This window comes from Mytilus galloprovincialis, chromosome 5 (assembly GCF_965363235.1).
Source record: "Mytilus galloprovincialis chromosome 5, xbMytGall1.hap1.1, whole genome shotgun sequence".
Lineage (NCBI taxonomy): Eukaryota > Metazoa > Mollusca > Bivalvia > Mytilida > Mytilidae > Mytilus > Mytilus galloprovincialis.
Window position 1 is genome coordinate 61,519,846 of NC_134842.1, and position 16,485 is coordinate 61,536,330.

Genomic DNA, 16,485 nt, shown 5'->3' on the forward strand with positions numbered 1-16,485 from the left:
AAATGGAAGGGATTTCTGGTACCTTTGATAACTATTAACACTCTGGGTCGATGCCACTGCTGGTGGACGTTTCGTCCTCGAGGGTATCACCATCCTAGAAGTCAACACTTCGGTGTTGACATGAATATCAATTATATGGTCATTTTTAGTTCTGTTTACAAAACTTTAAATTTTTCGTAAAACTAGGGATTTTCTTATCCCAGGAATAGATTACCTTAGCTGTATTTGGCACAACTTTTTTGGAATTTTGGGTCCTCAATGCTCTTCAACTTTGTACTTGTTTTGCTTTATAACTATTTTGATCTGAGCGTCATTGATGAGTCTTATGGAAGCAAACGCGCGTCTGGCGTATTAAAATTATAAACCTGGTACCTTTGATAACTATTTTCTATACTTTGTAAGGTGGGAATTTAATTTTCGGTATTATTTAAACCTAAGTTGATAAGTAATTTCAATCCATAAGCCATGCAACATTCTATACTGAGTGCCATCTAACACATAATGGCACTTATATTAACAAATTATTGCGTTCTTGTAACCTGTAACCATAAACGTCATTGTTCCACTTTTATGATTTTTTTGCAGTTTTTTGTTGTTGCTTATATAATTAGTAGCAGTAGTTTGCTGTCGTCAACCTGCAATACCTTATGTACACCTTTATTCACACTGTCTGTGTTTACGAACTCTCCAACGGCAGTTTTCATTTTACGTAGACAACAAGCCTGTAGTGAATTCGGTTTTTTGTTGTATTTATCTTAAAATTTTTGTCTTATAAAACTAGTCCTATAAAATATGATTTTACATTTTTTTTCAATTATTAATGTCTATATGCAGTTTTTTTTAATGATGCAATTCCAACATGTTCAATAGCAAAACAGTATATAAATACATAAGATTAAAAAAAAATCTAAATTTTGATGTCCTGGTTTACAAGATAGACTATTAAAGCCTTTTATCCCATATATGCCTTTACGATGACAATGTTTGTTTAATGACTGGAATTAAAAAAAAAAAAACACACTTTATGCAAGATACACTTAGAATCATTCACTGCACGTTTGATAGTTTCAGAGACGAATATCTTTTAAAGTTTACAATGGACGATAAGTGATGTGAATAGTTCAATGGCAAGGTGGAAAAACAGTACAGTTACAGTTGAAAAAAAAACCAGTATTATTCTATAAAACCAACAAAATTTTGAATCAAACTTCCTTATATACATATGGTAATTTAACAGAAAAACAAGTTTCTGCACAGAGTGAACACCAGTGCTGATTTCAGAAATGTCATTTTTTGCTCCAATTTTTCCTCTTCAAAAGTCGTTTTTTCCTTGATATAATTAACTTATATCATCTCCAAAAGGATAACGTTGTTAACTCCACATTGTAAGGACAGGACAAAATAGATTTCCAATCTGCACAGAATTCCTTCTTTACAGATGTTGAAAATCCGATCGCTAATGTAAACAAAAAGCAAAATGGCAGCTTTTTCAGAATAGAACTCTCCTCAAATAGAAGTTTAGTTAGGTGTTAAGGTGGGTTAATGGTAGTATAACTGCTTTAAATATATTGCACAGTGATTTTACTCTTCATTACATTTCAATATGTTTGATGTCAATTGAAAACAATATTCGCGTCTTGTCAAAACTGATTCAAAACACAATAAAGAATTTTTGAATTCTATGCACTGGACATGCAAGTAAAACATGACAACACTCATGCCAAATTCCTCAAATGTTTAGATCTTTTTGTTATGAATCATCAGTGGCTCAACCTCAAACACCGCCGTATACCTATATGAGACATGTGACCAACCTGTTAATTGGAATGACATGTAGAGATAGTCTGTCACACATGTAATCAGTGGTATCATGCCTATTGTCAGTCGTTAGAAAACAAATGCAACATAAAGAACATGTCAATCATTCGGCTATTGACTAAGACTGCTTTATGTGCAGGTTTCGAAATTATTCTTCTTTTTTGTTTAATACTGGTCTTCACTACTCCAAATCTTCCATATCACATCTTTAGATGCGACCGAACTTTGAATGGACGAGGCTTCCTTATTGCATTGCGGGACAATTTCCGATCATAACCTCCATATCTGAATTACAGCTTGATTGGAAAATAGTATAGTGTAAACTGACACCACATAATAAAAAAGCTAGCTAATAATATAATTACAATCCTAAAACATCTAACACGGGAGGATATAGACATTTTGAACGCAGTATAGATAAACTCATCATAGATACCAGGACTAAATTTTGTATATACGCCAGACGCGCGTTTCGTCTACAAAAGACTCATCAGTGACGCTCGAATCCAAAAAAATTATGCCAAATAAAGTACAAAGTTGAAGAGCATTGAGATCCAAAATTCCTGAAAGGGTTGCTAAATACAGCTAAGGTAATCTATGCCTGAGGTAGAAAAGCCTTATTATTTCAAAAAAATCAAAATTTTGTAAAATATAAATATAACAATATCAATGATAATTCAAGTTAGCACAAAAAGTGCTGACAGAGTTACCAGTCTGAAAAAAATATTCATAGTAACAGCAGGAGGTATCAACTTATCTGGCTGTGACTGGTGGAATCAAATTCTTACTGCTATATTTTCCGATAAATTGTGTGATTAAAGTTTTTAAAATTTTATACTTTTGTCAAAGAGTCAAAGCAAATATTTTGTCAAAATGTAATAAAAATCGAACAAGACAAACCAATTTTAGTCACTCAAGGTGTGTGGTACCACCTTAAGGAAAATGCTATCGCTGAAGTCATATGGGAACTCTTCTAGTACCAGTAAAACAACTGAAGACAGATCAAGAAGAAAAAGTTTACAGAAAACAGTGCCCACTAAAATTTTTGCGCATAGATTACCACAGATATACGTCGACCCATTAACGAGAAAGACCAATCTAATTAAAATATTGATCTCTGATTACGTTATACTACATATGAGTAGTATAACGTAATCAGAGATCAATATTTTAATTAGATTGGAGAAAGACAGATCATGAAACAAATTAATCACGAAGCACAAAAACAGATATATACGCAAGGCAAGATGGAGATACATAGAAGACATGGTCACAAAAAGCAGCGAAAAAGATGAAAAATCAACGCTTTTAGCCATATAATAGTTAAATTCCCATGTTTATCTCATAAAACCTCCTTGGTTCCCCTTATTGAATGCCGTTTCATATACACAAAGGGGAATCTGACGTAGGAAATATAGTATTGAATATAACAGTTCCTACCCACCCCCTCACCAAGTAAAAGTAAAATTTATTTTATAAAGGGTAACAAGTATTGCCTATTATCAAATAGTTTTCAAAATCTGAAGGAGTAGATCAAAACATCAGTTAAGGATTTTTAAGCATGCTTGCAATTTAGGTACTCCTTATCACACAAATGAAAAAAAGTCAATTCACAAAAATACTGAACTCCGAGGAAAGTTCAATAGGAAAGTCCCTAATCACATGGCAAATTCAAATGACAAAACACATCAAACGAATGGACAACAACTGTCACATTCCCAATCCGGCATAGGCACCCTCAAATGTAGAAAATGGCGGACCAAACCTGACCCTACAGCACTTAACCTTTCACTCGTCAATTCTTAGTGGACGACTTAAATGAGTTAAATAAGCAAAGGAACGAATATAACATGTAAATATCATACAAAAAAGCTCTAGCACTACAAGCTATAACTAATAAATGAGAGCTTAGCCTATGCTAAAATTGAACTTAAAAGTGTGAAATTTAAGTAATTAATCTAGCAAGCTGGAACTCAAATACCACTTAAAATGTGCGTTCGGCATATAGTAAAAATAAAAAGCCTGAAGACTATTAATTATAGCAACAAATCAATGATTTTAAAATGCAAAACTATAATCATGAAAATATTTGATTTAGAAAATGAAACAGAAACCCGTTAGAATTTTGAAACAGTAACCATGGTAACCATGCATCACAAACATATAATTAAGTAATATCTGCTCGAACGGAATTTGTAGTTTGAAATGTGATTCTGTTTAGTGATCATAATTAATTCATCTATGCCACCACAGGTGATTTAATGTCGAGTAGATCGCTTAGGCGTACATACGTGAGGTAATGACTCATGCAGTCGACGTCGCAGTCCGGACGGCATGTAGTTATTTAACAATATTTTCTTAGATAAGGCATAAATAACATCACACAACAACGGTAAGGCCGGTGTTATCAGCACAAGACTTAGTAATACTGCATGTATCTCACGAAACATTACCCGAAACGGAAAAATAGGACCTCAGAAACATGTTCATTATACCAAAGAAAATCGTGAGTCAAAAACTTTCAAGCAATTCATACAAAAAGTATTTCAGTTCATTTTCTGAGATCTGTATGTAACCCCAAGAACTCCGCAATTTATAGGTTATTTATTTGGAAAAGTAAACTGACAAGTCTATATCGGCCAGATCGATAAATCGTGTGGTTCGTAAGATACTAATAATCCCCCCCCATACCAATATTTACGATACAATGTACTTCAATAGGCCATCATTACGTTCTGTCACCGCTCAAATAAAAAATAGTGTAGATGATTGACAACTGATATTTCAATCAGAAATTTTACCTGAAGGTAATAACATAAAACCAGGGGGAACATGGCAGCAATTTGTCGGTAAATTCTATAAACTATTTATAATGATTGTTGGTGGTAAAGAAAGCCTTAATTTACTATGTTGGAAATGTTGAGTTTTTTTACTAAGTGTCGTAGGGTATATACTGTAATTAACAGTTTGCGCTTTATCTGAACGTAAGCTACGTACTAATCAGTTGCATGCTCTTGTTTAGCTTGATTATATTTACATCTCAGTATATATCGGTAATCTGCTAAATCGACGACTAGCACAATACCTAGACGTTAACAGGTTAACAATGTGAAGAATTATGATCTTGTTAAATGCATCAGTTGAATTACTGATTTATTGGAAATTTATTGCCTGAAAAAAAGAAAAATAATCTGATTAACAAATTACAATGGTTTACCTCATACACGACACTTGCCCAACCAACACCCACTGACACAATATTGTTTTCAAAATAAACTCGCTGATTGAGAGCCCAATAGATCAACAATGAATATTTGTATCATTCATTTGTTCCTCTCTAAGCCGTGTAAATTTAATTACCAACAAATCGATTGTTCAAGTCCTCCAGCTGATTGGTTCACGCGATTGCATATATATTTTGAAAATCACAAAAGCAATTTAATGATGTTCAAAAACGTCATGGCACTAAAACTGTTCCATTTTATAATGCTCAGATACTTACATGTTTGTGCGTTGTCCAATTTTGATAAACAGTCTTTCAGCGTTATTGGAAACTCTAGTTTTGTAATAAGCATAACAACATTTCGGTTCGAATATGTGTCTTCAGTTGTAGGCTGTGCAAGTTTGTGTACGATTGAAGGATCTTGCTGCACTGCAAGTTACGATCGAACATCCGGAATATGTTATTTAGATTCGTGTTGCTATCCAACCAAGGAATTATCGGTGGTGAGGACATTCATTAGAAAAAGAACAATGAATGGTAAGAGGGATTATAAAAGTTGTTAAGTAAATAAATAAATAATGTAAGTAAATAAGCAAGTAAGCTAGTAAGTAAGTAAATTTATTTAAAGCTAGCAACTATATACACAACAAAAAGTATCATGAGCTACAATGAGCTATTAAATTGTGTATTGTTCTGAAGCACATTTTATATTGTTTATCTATTTTAATTGTCCAAAATATTGGCTGTACTTGATTAAAAAAAAAAATATGTATCTCACATTCGCGTTCACTGTTAATTTAATTTCAAACCGTGTTTGATTTCAGCGACAGTGATGCATCTTTTGTAAATGTAAAGTACGACTGGCGTACACGATTATAAACTTATAAACCTTGGTATATTGGAGAAATTGTATGTTCTATATTGTATCGATACCATTAATTAGAACAAAAATATTACAAGATCCTGAAATACCATTCACCAGAGGTTTCCTGACATAAGTCACGAGATTAATATCATAGCACACGTTTCTTCCAAAATTCAATTGGTAATATTTAAAATTTAAACACTTAATGTTGTAAATTCCTGGAATATAATAACCTTTAAATGATTGCTATTTTGAATAAACAGATAGTTTTAGGGCGTTGTCATCTACATCCTTTTTTTTGTCGTTTGGTTACTGTTTTTTTTAAAGAATATTTTACCTCTCTTGTAATTTGTGTTTAATGATGAAGGTTACTATATCTAATAGAATTCATGGTCTTTACAAAAGATGTGTAGTAGTTATGACGAGAGTAGTTATGACGAGAAGACCAAAATCTTGATACAAACTGAAACAATAAACGAAAAACAAAAACAAAACAAAAAGAAAATCCCTAAATTACATTATATTATAAACCATTACACGTTTATATATTTTTATGGTCCTGCCGACTGAGGCCGGGACCACACAGTGTTATCATTACTCTTTACTCGTATTTTCGGCATTCCGTCGCCCTGGCATTCCGCAACGAACAGTTATATGGACTTTCTTTTCTCAACGCCTTCACATATTCGACTGCATTTGAATATGTTAGTCAATTTTAATGAGCTACAAATCGAGTTAACGTTAAGAACCGCTTCACTTCTTTTTGCCGCCATTACAGACTCTGGACTGAAAATGTGCTCTCTCTTAAAAATGGCTTCAAACGTTTTAAGCGAACGGGACCATTCATGTCCTTCCGACACATGTAATATTACTTAGTAATACAATAATGGATCGAATTGGACATAATTGATTTAATAAAATAATCCAAGTGTTATACAACTTATCTTCAAATTTAATAAACCTCATAGTTATTCATCATGACGGTCCTGAAGGAATAAGTGTCAATCAACCAAGTATATAAATTATTATATTTACATGTCATCAAATACAATATTTAATATTTATAGGTTTATATCGAGTATGAATAAGAGTATCGTTATATATCAACTCAAGTTGATCTAATTTCAACATAACAATAAACGATTTTGTAATATTACTTTTTGCATTAGATAACGAGAATTGTTATCGAACGATAAAATTATTAACTCTACATATCTTATGGTAAAAGTTCCCATTGTGTTAAATAAAAAATTCCAAGAATCGCTGATATAGTCTTTAGCAATGACATACCATTATTTATCGCACCGCGGGTAAATTATCACGTTGTGATTGGTTTAAAAACGTCACGTGGTGACCTCCTATGAGACCGTAGGGGGTTCATGACGCGTTAATGGTGACGTCATCTATTGATGTTGTTGTGTTTCATTGTTTATTTTTCAACAAACGCAGCAGAAAAAGTACAGCGTGCGATAAATTCGTTATACGGTTAACTAGGTTAACTACTGACCCCTACGGATCCATAGAGGGTGAATAAAATCCATAGGGGATTCGGCCTCCGGCCTCACCCCCTATGGATTTTACTAACCCTCTATGGATCCGTAGGTGGTCAGTAGCGAACCATATAACTTATATTATGTTTAACGAGTTCTGTGCCATAGGGCCAATTTATTGGCCTCAGCAACATCTGAAAAATGCCACAAGGCCAATATTTTGGCCCTTAATTGGTAAAAATATTTTTCATATTTTCTGAACAAATAGGGCTTTATGTCTTTTGAAAATGTTGAAAATAAGTTGGTTTGATAACTACGACAGTTTAATTAATTAAAATAATTTAACGGTTTTCAATGATTTTGTATACGTTGACGTCTATTACGTCACTTTCACAACAACAACAGGTACCCGCGCTGAAACAAACAAAACGTTCGAATACTGCAAAATCTTGACAATTGTAGCCATATATGAAACTTCAAATTAAAATATATATATATATATTATTTCTTATAGACTTGAATACATAAGTTTTACTGTTAAACGTGTTAGAAAATTCTTCATACAATCGAAATCTTGATACGCGTTCTTTTATCAAATTATTATCTTTACAATATATGCATGTAATAAAATCATGAAAAGAAAAGTAGGGATTATCGGGCCAAAATTGTAAAAACGAGTGTATATAGCGAACTACCTCTTAGTTAGAACCGTGGTCTACGCACATTGCAAGTGCAAGGAGAAACCCGTGACGAACGAATGTAAACAAACGTACAAATAGTAATACAAGATTTTGAAGGAATAAATTATATATACATCTCATCATTTAACAATATGCTAAAAGGAAAAGAGTTTGAATTAACACATGGAAAATGAAAAAAATAAAAAAATATCATGACTGTCAATTCATTTATTTTTCATATGCTACACGTGCTATGTTTAATTTTAATCAATGCCACAATCCAGTAAACTTCGGCATAACAAAAACAATCGAAAGTTTATAAACTTCCAATCAACAATCAACAAGCACTGAACGAAATATCATTTGTCGGTAATACGTTATAGATTCGTAATTAATGTGCATACATGATTTTTTTTCAGTATAAACATGTATGCATACTGTACATAAGTTCAATAACTTTTATTACCTTGTTAGTGCAATACACTCGTTTCATGTAAAATACAATTTCAAGACTAAACATAATTACACTGATATGATTTATAAAACAAATGTTGTTGTTTTTTTGTAAATTGAAATGTTTATTGATAGTTTAAAAAAAATATCTGACCGGCATTAAAATTTTACAAGTTCTTCTATAAGCTTTGTCTGTGTATTGCAAAATTGACATTTTCACCAAATACCATTTACATTGTGAAATAGGAAAACTACGAAAAAATGCACGAATATGAAAGTTGATTAAGAATTAAAGACTTCAAATGGAATTTTGCATAATACGGCAAATATGGAAAATATTGCAACTCCTTGTTTCCGTATTTTTCCGCTTAGAAAAATTGCTGAAGACCCCAAATTCATTTGCGAAAGGGTTGTTTACAACTAATCTTACGAAGAAGATATAGTTCTTGAAACAAACAAGTAAAACTGTTCGCTATTCTAGTAGTTCTGTTTTCATGAAACTGACAATAAAACTGTTATTGATAGAGTATATATTATTTTCATACTTTAACGTGGAGGTAACTGAGTTGGCTAATGGCTTTGATTATCCTAAATATATCTGTAGATAAAAGTATAAATTTAACATAAACACTTTCCGTCTGCATGTAAATTTCCTAAAATAGTATCTAATGATTATTTCACCTCCCCTATAACCAATCCCCACTCAAAAGAATATAAGCCCAATTTCCCGATGTTCAAAAAAACTGTTAGAAGAAAAGGAGTGAAAAGTCTAGAGAAACTATTATAGTAACTATAACCAAAGGCATTATTGAAGAGTGTGCCAGTGTGTTAGTGTGCGCGTATCGTGAATGAAAACTGTTAGTGTATGATGATGCTTGTGTGTTGCTACTTTTTGTTTGCGACTGAACAGAATTAAGAATCGTTGCCGTCAAATTTTTGTTTACTGACGAAAATAATGTAATACCCATAAACATCTCAGAAATTTCATATTCCTTTTTGAATAAACAATTCATTTATCTAAATTTCAAAACAATTTTGCGTTTCTATTTCATTTCTCTTATCATTGCTTATTGGAAAAGTGAGAAACTCTCTTTATATTTCAAAACATTAGATATGTACTATCTATGGATACCCACGAATCTCGCTCCAAGTAGAATAAAAAACACAAACAAAAAACATTACCAAAAAGTTCTAAAAAATCTTGGCAAAATGTTTTTAATTTCATGAACATAAAATTAACAAACCGTAATGTTAACAGACTATTGAAAAATATGATGCGGCTAGCAGAATTATTTCCTCTGAATGTCTAAGATATTTTTCGCGAACTTATCGATTAACTCAACTATTGATTGATTTCTTATTATATATATTGAAGTATATACAGCACGGTATTACAAAATGTAAAGTTTCAGGCAGAAACGATCTTTCTTTAACCCATCGGCAAAGTTTAAGCCGATTCTTGATTCGTTGAAAATGCGATCTAAATACCTGTATACACCTGAAAGAAACTATCGATTGATTTACCAGTTAGTTGGACCACGTGCACGCTCTGTAATGACACACTATATACCGTCAAAAAGCCTCAAATTTGGCATCAAACTGTGGATGCTGGTTGAATCTATTTCCTGTTATCTCGTACATAGTACTGTTTGCAGAGGCCGTCGTTTTGATCATGTGTCTTATGGGGAACTTCAAAGTAGCAAACTGTTACATATTAAAGATCCAGTTTTCATAAAAAACTTCTTTAAAATTGTTTTTGGCTTTGGAAGATATTCGTAAATTATAAGTTGATTGTCGGCGAAATGAAAATCGACTTGTAAATAGTAATGAAACATATCATGTAAAAACATGTATAGTTTCTCTTCTTTTGATGTATTTTATATATAAATAACCGATGATTCCAACTGTTAAGAATTGAGGCGAAAGTTACCAAAGGGACATTCAAACTCATTAGTCGAAAATAAACTTTGAACGGAATAGTAAAATAAGGTAAAAGACCAAAAGAAAAACAACACCACACAACCCACAACATAGAAAACTAAAGACTGAGCATTTTAAACAGTTAAGTAGACTTATGCTATTAAGTGTTCCGCTTGTATATTTCTTTATATTTGATCGGTGTTATCGGCATATTTGCTAAAACCAACTATGCTCATCTTCTTGACGTTTTTCATGCGAGACAACCGTCGTACATGAGCTTCACAGGAAAAACAAAAAGAAGCTATCATTATCCTCTATCTTAACGTTGACAAATGATTCAAATGTTGAACGAATCCATTCTATTGAACTTGGATTAAACCACGGGTGTCATTCGGTTTATCGAGAGAAATGATCGTGAAAGAATATCTAACGGCGGTCAAGTATTGAGAGACGATCGTGAAATTTCTGGTAACGGATCGTGAAAGATATTTAATCGAGAAGACATATGAAAGGTCAATACATATTCTAATTTGATTAATTACACAGACAAATTTACGACAAAATAAAACTGTCTGTCAAAATGGTTCAACATTATGATCAGTATGTGAGAATATCCGGTTTTAAAAGTACATAGTTATTACAAAACAACAAAAGGCAGATTGCTTCTCGACATTTCACTGGCATAAAATATGTAAACAAACATGATTTTTTCACAAATTCGACTAGAAAAACTACTTTAATACGAATAAGGGCATTCTATTTGAATTAATCAAATGGTTCTCATGGTTATTTTGTATAAACATAATCTGAAACTTGGTAAATAAAAAACTATTTACACAAAAAATGATTTTTCGGATCGTGAAAGATCACGTACCGCATTTTTGAAGATCGTGAAAAGGATCGTGAAAGATCTGATGCTACGAAGACGTTCAAATTATTCTTCAATTATATCATAATTAATATTTGTTATTGGTATTGAGAAAAGCTATATAGGTCAACATCCTCAATAGGCTTAAGCTTTTCAAAGTATTAATATTTTCAGAAAATGAAATGTAAAATAGTTGGATGATTGTAGGATGAAGCTTTTTATTGTCCTGTGAAGTACTCACTTATCACGAGTTATAGGATACCCACATTTTGTATATTGGATCCTATAAACTACATGTCCGTCAGACAGGATTCACCTGACCCCGAATTTGCCTTATTTCATGGATGAAGATTCATTTGTGTGGTCAAGTTCGTACCGCGGATTCGTTAAGCTTTAGGATAACTGTTGTTATGATTGTGAGGTGTACATTTTCGACTTCTGCAAGGTTTCAAATAACATCGAACTCATTATCATGCATCATTCGGCAATGCTCGTTTTATGTTGTCTAGCCTTTTGGATATATACCTGTATGCTATAGGGCCATGGTATTTCGTGTATGGTGTACATGTCTGTCTGCATGTTTCATATATGAACATGATGACGTCAATTGTATTTGATATATTGAATGATAGTAAGATGTCTATGTCTGGCTGTCGGTCAGGGTTCATATACTTTTGACCTTATGTTTCGAATTAATTGGCCAAGCATAACTTTCACATTTGTCAGTTTCTAAGGCACTGTAAGGATCGGAACACATTTATTTGGTCTACAGTATGTTTGTAGAGATCTGTACGTCATGGTTCATCTGACCTTGCACTCCTTTTATGAACCATTGACAATCGTGATTTAAAAAAAAGAAGATGTGGTATGATTGCCAAAGAGACCAAAATGACACAGACATTAACAACTATAGGTCACCGTACGGCCTTCAACGATGAGCAAAGCCCATACCGCATAGTCAGCTATAAAAGGTCCCGATATGACAATGTAACACAATTCAAACGAGAAAACTAACGGCCTTATTTGTATAAAAGAAATGAACGAAAAACAAATATGTAACACATAAACAAACGACAACCACTGAATTACAGGCTCCTGACTTTGGACAGGCACATACATAAATAATGTGGCGGGGTTAGACATGTTAGCGGGATCCCAACCCTCTCCCTAACCTGAGACCGTGGTATAACAGTACAACATAAGAACGAACTATAAAAATCAATTGAAAAGGCTTAACTCGTCAGATGAACACAAATATATTAAGCACATTAAGCGCATTTGACACTTCTAGTAAAACCCTTGATATTATAGACGTTCCAAAAATTAACTATCATAAGTAAAGCAGACGAGACATTACAGAATTGCCCTCTGGTATTCTATAGTCTGCAGTATATAGTTAAATCAATCCACATCTGCGTTGCATATACAGAACTTAAGAAAGTACTGTTGCACAAAATGTTGTTATCGTTCAATCTCAAATTACTCATGAAAGATACTGTTTTGCTGTAATTTTTTGTTTGATAGATATCATTTTGGTTTAAATGTTGCATATCCATATTATTGGCTAAATAGTGTCGGTCTGCCTGAATTGCACTTGACCAATTCTCAGACCTTAATCTTTCAAACTTATTTAGAGACGTTTTTAGTTGTTTTTTTTTTAACTTTCGAGGTAAAGTGTTGAATAAAAAAAATTAGCTTTAATGTTCATCCTTATCAAAATAGTCACAGGCTTCCACCAGTTGCAGGTTTATCAAATGGTAAACTAGTAATAAGTCTGGTCACGCATTATCTTTCACGATCAAAATAATGCGTTGCCTGAACTTTCACGATCAAGTTTGATGGATATTCAACAAATTCAAGGTTTTCATATACAAATTAATGCTTTTAAGAGAAGACCATACCTTAATTTTACTGTACTATCAGATACACCAAAGATTAAATTTCAAATATATCACGATAAACTGAAATATGACCATTATAGGTACAAAAAGCGTGTTATTTGTAATTAATTTCATAAACATACATTGCGCCTTTTGTGTTTTTTCATAAAGTACTGCATATTTTCTCTATCTTATTTCACAGTTATGTTGAGGAAGTTAAACCATTTTGACAGAAATATTTCTTTGTTCGGATTTGTTCCGCGTTTTGAAAATTAAGCGATTTTTTCAAAAATTCTGAACTAGAATGTACATTAAATGTCTTTCACGATCCGTTACCAGAACTTTCACGATCGTCTCTCAATACTTGACCGCCGTTAGATATTCTTTCACGATCATTTCTCTCGATAAACCGAATGACACCCGTGTAAACGCCAGCTCGGATACATTTAAGTCTGCATATAAAGCTTTACAAGGATTGTCGGTTCAGAATAAAACTTTACGCCAAAGTTTTGAACTCAGTTTCCTAATTGTGAGATGTCCATTTATATGTAGCAACATTTTAGTAGCGCCTCCTTATATATGAACTTGACATCTTTAATTTGATACAATGTTCTAGAGGTTGCGTTTCTCATCATTATGCCCTTGATAGAGGGTAACTTTTACAAAGAAGTTAATGGGCCCCCCCATGGGGATGTCCAATCAATCACACAGTCACAAATTTTTGTCAATAAAGTCATGTGATCGTTTTTTTAACAAGATAATCAAATAACCACTATTTAACAGCCAAGAAATCACATGACAGTATCAACTTGTTTTCGTTAAAACAGGTATGACTTGAGTGGATCTAATGAAATTTGAACCATAACAATATTCTTATCAAATAGGGAATTTTAACCAGACCGAAAGGTCTCTTCGAATAACTAACAAAAATATATTTATAAACATTAGACATCACTTTTACATATAGCGTTAACATTTTTTTTTAAATGTCCATTAAAATGTATTTGCTATGTGAACCTCTATTTTAATAGTTTACAATTGCGCTTTCTTCATATGCATACATGAACGTGATTGATGAAAGCATACCTATATTTATCATATGTTTAGTAGTAAATACAGTAGTTTTACATATGTGATAAATAGCCTGCTGTTTAATCCATATCGCGCAATGTTTATGCGCACCCTTTATCGCATACCCTTTATCACATCCCTACTTTTTTTTTTTTTTTTTTTTTTTAACATGAAGTCAGTTTTTATTCATGTAAGCGTAAGAAAAATTTTCCTCAAAATAGGTCCAATAGAACGGTCATTCGAGAGTGATGTAATTTATTGAAGGAAGTCATTGTTTGGTATGTGACGTCACGAACGTCAAGTTTTCATATTTTTTGGCACACTAAATGCAATTATAAAAAATACAAAACACACAAAAAATACAATAATAAACAAAATATTTTTAAAACAACAGCACACAAATTGTAATGTAAACCCAGGTGCTTCGGATAAGTAATTGAGAAGTTCTTTTTAGGCTTGAAACAAGACAAAAGTAGAACTGAAGGTAACCTAGTGCTATGGATAAGAAAACAGTTCATATAATATAATACTCTCCTGTTGAAATATATGATAAAGCGTATAAAACATGGCAAAATCCGTATCACATGCCGTATCACCCTCGACCAATATCATCCCTTGGGCCTAAAGGCTCTTGGGCTGATATTGGTGTCTCGGGATGATACGACATATGATACGGATTTTGCCATGTATTATTCTCTATATATTATCTTCAATACTATGGTATACATCTGTAATATAAATATGGTCCTTAAAGGTGCACTAACTGTCGAAATCATATTCACCGATTTGACTCAAATTCTAACATACTAAAACAAATAACCAAATTATAATAAGTCTTAAATAAACAGTTAACAGTGCCTATATTAAATAATATATATTAGAATTGCTTGTGTCGTTAGTCTAGACGCAATACAATTAACTATGGAGAAAACACCAAAAACTACCGACGGTCACATAACACGATATAAACAAAAACATACTCATAGATATAAAAAGATATATGGACCATGTGCAAATGGTTTTTTCTATGTCGGTTTTATTTCATGTTATAGGTTAAAAGATAATTTAAGATTTGACGTGTATAAGAATAAAAAAAAAATTGTGGATCGAATCAATCAATCAAATGATTTACCTGTGTTTCACTTCCATTGTTGATTTTTTCTTCTTTTGATAACCGAGCACGCATCAATCATGTGTAATCAATTTTTAGCTAAGGGGTTAAGTTGAAGTTCACATGATTACGGATTCAATGAGGTCGAATTATTCGCTTGCAATTCACTTGCAAGTTAATAATTCATCATCGATGTTTCTTGGCTTATTTTGACACAATTGATCCATACTAGCTGCTAAATGCGAATTATTATTTTACTATTTCACTTTGCCTGTATCAAGTCAGGAATAATACAGTTGTTTGATGTGCTTTTGATTTTGCCATTTAATTATGGACTTTCCGTTTTGAATTTTCCTCGGAGGTCAGTATTTTTGTGATTTTACTTTTCACTTTCATAAATCAGAAACCAAATCAGAATTTGATTTTTGTTATGTATCTCGTAGCTAGTGTCCCTTTAATATCTGTTATTTTTGTATGTTTAATAAAAAATTAAAGCCATATAGGTTTTAATACAATCTTTTGAATTACTGATTATTCACAAATATATTAACTTCACATAATATTCAAATCCCCTTAAAATATTAAAAGAACTAATTAAATTCATAATGAACTAGCTCGAAAATTAAAAAAAATACCTATTCATACAGAATTTGTGTTCGGTATGTTATTTCAGTCCATCTAGACTTAACTCGACATATTTCAATACTATTTGTTTTTCTCCAGTGACAAACACCATACAAAAATAACATTATGTAAATTGGACGATAATTAGAATCATTTTTAAAATCCAAGATTACAATTTGAACATGTTGAAAGATATATTACATTAATTTGTAAAATATCACCTCTCTATGAACATAAACATTTGCATATATTAATGAGATCACGATATTACCCCTTAACACAGTGAGATCCACTCTAAATAAAAAGGAGAGTCTTTGAAATCAAATAATATACACAACATAAGATATTTCGTATTTACGATTTTTCATCATTTAATTATCAGCTGAAATGACACACAGTGTGAAAGACCAGAAGACTAGAAGAGGGAACGTCATTTAGAAATAGCCCGGTATCTTTGATTTGTTTTTTGTTTTTGTTTTTTT